This window comes from Triticum dicoccoides, chromosome 3A (assembly GCF_002162155.2).
Source record: "Triticum dicoccoides isolate Atlit2015 ecotype Zavitan chromosome 3A, WEW_v2.0, whole genome shotgun sequence".
Lineage (NCBI taxonomy): Eukaryota > Viridiplantae > Streptophyta > Magnoliopsida > Poales > Poaceae > Triticum > Triticum dicoccoides.
In genome coordinates, this window is record NC_041384.1 from 391,302,932 (window position 1) to 391,308,645 (window position 5,714).

Sequence of the window (5,714 nt, forward strand, 5' to 3'; positions counted from 1 at the left end):
AATGTAAGGGGGCAAGGTGGGACTATATTATGCATAATAGTAATTTTTTGTCTCTCCTTATGTGCGCCGGCTTCATTGAGCCCAGCGCAGGGTGCCTCCGCCTTGCCTTACGTGGATAAGTGGGCCGGCTTGGAAATATAACATCAGCCCAAAAGCTCATCGCTCGAAGGGAGTAGTTTAACCTACGAAGGAGACGAGACCTCCTCTCCGGCGCCTTATGCGCCCGTCCGCTTAGCGGGCGCTCGCACGCAGCCTCACATGGGTTGGCCCAGGTAGCACACTCTCTTCCTTTCTTCGCTTCGATCGCTCGCTCATATTTCCTTTGTTCGTTGTTTTTTTTGGTGTTCATCCTTTCGTTCACAAAACTGAAAATACATGAATCTGAAATTTACGAATCTGAAAAACAGTTCATGAATTTTCGAAAGTTCATCAATTTTGAACACACAAAAAATGAAAAATTTCATCGGATTTGAAAAAAAGTTCATCGAATTTGAAAAAGTTCATCAGATTTGAAAAAAAATGTTCATCAGATTTGGAAAAAAGTTGAATCGAGAGCCTACGGGGGAGGCCTTGAAGTAAAGTAGTGGCTACCGTTGAGAGGGGGACTGGGAGTGCTGCTCATGGTGGTAGTTCCCCGCTGGATAGGGAGAAGGAATCGAGAGTGTGGGAAGAGCAATGGGGGAGAGACGAGGATGAGGGACGCTAAGAAGATATCGCAGGGACAGACATCGATTCGTCTAGGGTCAGACGACACTCGTCGCCCCCGCGAGAGGGCTCGTGGAATCGTTGTAGACAGATGCAATGGGCACCCAAGCGGGCTGGACACGGGAGTGAATGAACTAGACATATGCAGGTCGGTGATTGGATTGCTAAAATCTTAAACCATGTGCGATACTTTTTCCCGTTGTTTTTTGCATAAAAGTCCCTACTGTTTCTGGTAATTAACCCGCGGTACTAATTTAAGTGGTATGCGGTCAATAAACGTTTCGTTCGTGGGCTGACGCACGGGCTCTCCTCCCCCCGCGCAGCGCCCCCGAGCTCCAGATCGGGAAGGGGAGTTCCCGATCCAGAGCCCCTCGCCGCCGCGCTGCCTTCGCGCTCGGCCTCGCCACCGGCCGCCGGGCCGCCGTCGACCATAGCCGGACCTCCACGTCTCGCGCCCCCTCTTATGGTTGGCCCTCTTCCCCGTTTCCTTCCCCTCTGTTTCTCTCCCTCACACAAGGATTGCCTGTCCCCTTCTTCTACAGGATCAGCCATGGCCACCGGCCGCCGCGCCGCCCACCACGACGAGCTGCTCAGCACTCTCCTCGCCGCCGCGGGCAACGGCCGGGAGGAGGAGGAGGACGCGCGGGAGGCGCGGCAGCATCAGAATCAACGCGTCGAATCCGGCCTCGGCTTACGGCGACACGGACGTGGATGCTCTGGCTGCGACCGCCGTGCTCTATGCCCCGACCCTGCTCGCCGAGTCCGTCCGACCTGCTGATCTCGCCGGCCAGCGACGGGAGGAGGGTGGCAAGCTGAGCCGGAGGAGAGCGAGGCGTCCACGTTACTTTAAGTGCAAAGCAGAGAAACACACACACACTCAGGCACGAGCACAAGCTCTCCTCGCCTATGGGTACGGCGCCGCCGCCGCCATGCGCGGCCGCGCGGAGCGGAGGCCGTGATGGCAAGGCAGCCCTTTGGAGTCGCTCCTCCCTGACCAGGCCCAACCCCGCTCCACCAGCTCGACCTCCTATTTCCTTCCCAATGCCGGGCACTGCCCGCTCTCCTCTCTGATTTCCGGCATGGAAAACCCTCTTCTCCGACTTTCGGCCTCTCCCCAACCTCTGGCCGGTGCTGCGGGACATATACAACATCTGCCCTCCATGCCATTGCAACTTCCAGCCTCGACGTCCATCGCCTTCTCTAGATCCAGCGGCCATCTGCACGGCTGCACGCCAACTGTTCGGTCAATTGACCCAACAGACACGAGGTATTTTTCTTTTTTTTGTTCCTTTGGTGTTCCATCCAGCACTAATGTGAAGGTCTTGGTTCAGATGCTACTCATGTTCTGTACATTCTAATTGATTATATTAGCCTAGAGAATGGAGAGAAAGAGGAGAAGTTGTCTTCAGCACCATACTGAACTATTGAAGCAACAGGAAGATGAGTGTATCATGCAAGAGGAGATCCTGGCCGCCGTCCTGTGCCTCGGCGACCAGTATGACCATGTCCTCGCGTGCCTCCTGCCGGTTGATCCGGTGCCAGCAACTGTCATCTTCCCAAAATTTAACTGGACATTTGAATGTTCTTAATTTTTTTTCTTCTGAAATGAACATAGCTGTGAGTTTTTTTTATGGTGAAATCAAGTTCTGACGGAATTTACAATATACTTTGTATTGTTGTTTTTTAGGTCTTACACACCTCATGTACCCAGGGCCATCCACACCCATTTTGACCGTTCATTAGATGTTTATCGGCTAGCAGGGGAGGCCATGAACAATCTTTAAAAAAACCCAGGTTTGTAGCGTTAAACACATGCTCCGGAAATGCTATACATGTTCTCTTATTTGTTCTTTTGGTAATCTACTTCACCACTGACTCAATTGTTGGTTCAACCAGTCTTTGTTGATTGAGTTCTTGATATTAGCGAATATTTTTCTGACCGGCAGGTGCAAGTGCTGAGTTACAACGCGACATCGACGACACAAAAGCCAGTATGTTTGAGCTAAGGGAACGAGCTAGGGACAGTACCACCCGGCTGCCCCAGCACTTAAGCTGACTGTCCAATTCCACTTTCATCCATGGAGGCTGCGGTTTAATTCTCAGGTTTGGCAACCTTTTCTCTCTACGGCTGAGTGTTGTAGTCCTGTCAAATGAAGCAGTGTTGTTTTTGCAATATAGAACAGATATATAAGGTGCTTCCAATTTCTTAATCCCAGAATTGACGAGACCTTATTTAGTTTGGACTCATAATAATGTGTCAATTAGAAATAGAGCATTGTCATTATCCTGACGGATGGATGTATATCATATGTTCTCTTGCGTTGTATTTTGGTGAGAAAAAAGGAGAAATATGAGAGGAACAGAGAGAGCAGAGAGAGGCACACATCACTGAACCCTTTTGGATTCTAATGCAAGGTTGGATAATATGAAGTTTTTTGGCTTATCGTTGCACCTCACGTTTCCGACCTCGCGTGGCTGTACACTTCTCGTACTCGACTGTTCGCCGGAACTTTGTATGACCTGAGGTACATACTGCAGTGTCATCAATTTGCATCTGTCATCAAAGACTACTTTTATCTATCATTTAAATTGCCACGAGTATTTGAAATTCATTCTTCTTACTTTTTCAGATAATATAGTATATACTAATTTTGTTCAAGTATATACTACTTTTTATCACTTTTACTTTTTCTCACCGGATGCATGCATGCTTCTCCTCACAGGTTTCCCTTGGTTCAGTACTTAATTTTTTTGGTGTATACTTTCTCCTCGGCAGTGAAGTATATGTACGACAAGACAGAAAGAAACATATACTGTTGATCGATACTGAAACACACCATACAGAAAGGCCCTCTCTTCTATACCCCTTTGCGAAAAATAGTATACTATCATTTGAAAAGAAAACACACCATACACTCCTTTGTGACAATGAGTATACACTGATCGTTATTGCCAGTATCATAGGTATATACTCTGAGAATAGTTGTATATATCCCATTTGAAAAAATAGTATGTATATACTCCTTGCAAACTACTCCATATCGTTTAATTGTTTTTACATAAGACTATCCGTCGAGATACAATAACTAATTAGTATTTTAATAACTTGAATTGCATGGCTTGATCGCTCTGCTTGGGTCTTCTCTTATGTATGAGTGCACCATGTGCGGGTTAATTTTTTTGGGTCTTCTAACTCTCTGGGATAATTTGCATCTCTATTTGTGCTAATTGGCAAGGTGCATGAATAATGATTTATCAAAGGTTTTTTGCTTAATGGAAAGGCCTTTTCAGTTAAAAAACCCTACTGATTTGATCAACAGAATATGCCTCTGTTTTTAAATAGCAGTAGTTCCTCTCAACTTGTACTTATTTAATTGACTATTTTGGTGTCAAGATCCAATAGCCTTGCTGTTAGTTAATGCTATTTATATTTTCTTCCAACAAAGTGTTTACGGCCAAAACACTCGTCATTTCCAGCAAAAACAATGGCTCGCTCCCGCCAGGCCGCAGCAAAAGTTTTGGCCGGTCCCATAAAAAATAGTTCCAGCAAAAAAGATTGTTGTCCCGGTCATAGGTATTGTATGATTCCACTCTACTCCTCTGTAGTTATTTGGCTGAAGATGTGCATTAGTGGTTGGCTGTGATAATACATATAGTAAGATTGCATGTTATGCTTAGCAGAGCTTAGCGGAAATTTGCTAGAGGAGTTGCAACAGCCTTGATCAAATATTATTTTCATTATTCCTTCTTGGTTTTAGATAATCTTCATCGAAATTTGCTAGAGAAGTTGCAACAGCTTTGGTCAAATATTATTTTTATTATTCCTTGTTGGGTTTAGACAATAAAGTAGAGAATCAAAATCCTTCTACTATATGTGTACCTGTAATAGAGCAACACTTGTTGCAGCTAGCTGCAGGAAGGACCAACTTGACTTGATGGGGATACAATCACCAAGAAAGATTCATACCTGAACTTACCTTTATGCATTGCACGAACTACCAAGATATTGTATCTTCCTGTATGATCCATAACTCATAGACACATGAGTAGCGATGGGATACTATTTGGTATGAACAACATCATCGTGTTGCAATTCTAACATGTATTCATTGTACTTATTTATCCACATAATAGTGATGCATCTTACGTATCTGTCTATTGTATCTGAATCTAAAATGTAATTAACTCCTTAATTTGCCTTCAACAGGATTGATATTTAAATTAACCATTTTTTATAATGACAATGAACATGTCATTTCTAAGCACTGGCATGCACTTTTTATTTCATGTCGATAACACGGTGATGCTTCGCGAAATGTTTGAACAGGGTAGATAGCCATTCAACTAGGGGGAGCTGATTTTTCCCCGTTGCAATGCACGGGCACTTTTGCTAGAAGTAGAGGCATTTATTAACTGAAGCAAAGTCGCTCTGTCTTTATCATGTCAATAGGCAATTGTGCCTACAAATTAGACAATAGGGGGGATTTAGCAAGTCACCGGCTCTGAAAGCATAAAAAATAATTCAGTATATAGGCGACTACTCGATTTTGAAGAGGTACTTCTCCAAAAAAGATAGTACGTGAGCCTTTTCTAAGCTGTAGGATATCATAGTCTGCTCTGCTAGCTGTAAATTGTAAGATAGGTGGCTGCATGTCTCATATTCCCGCTATTTACATGCTCGACACTGAGATAACCATCTCATCGGCTTCTGGTAAGCTCCCTCTCGACATGCTTGCATACCGGACAGTTTTGGTGCATTTGTAGTAGCTCGTATCAATGGTTTCAGCTCTGCTAAACAATGGGTTCAATTATTTCATTAGTCTTAGCTACTGTGATTTGATAAGGAATATACTAACAAATTTTGTTTGGTTCACTTGAACTCCGCCCCTTAAAGAGGTACTATATCTTATCAAGCCTGCGAGACATTGAGCACTCCTCCCTATCCGACCACAATTCTTCCAACCCAGTACAGTAGCTCAAGGCGTCATCGATGGTCTAGCAACGACCCG

The 5,714-nt window shown here is 44.9% G+C and overlaps 1 long non-coding RNA gene across 7 annotated transcripts; it reads left to right on the plus strand.

Moving 5' to 3' along the window:
• Positions 1-1,032: 1,032 nt before the first annotated feature.
• Positions 1,033-4,855, plus strand: LOC119268286. Of its 7 annotated transcripts, XR_005133056.1 has the most exons (7): positions 1,033-1,171; positions 1,248-1,972; positions 2,077-2,499; positions 2,652-2,808; positions 3,121-3,230; positions 4,183-4,279; positions 4,612-4,855. It is a non-coding gene; the product is annotated as an uncharacterized LOC119268286 (long non-coding RNA). The 7 variants fall into 7 exon arrangements; XR_005133059.1 differs by lacking the exon at positions 4,183-4,279; XR_005133058.1 differs by lacking the exon at positions 3,121-3,230.
• Positions 4,856-5,714: the final 859 nt, after the last annotated feature.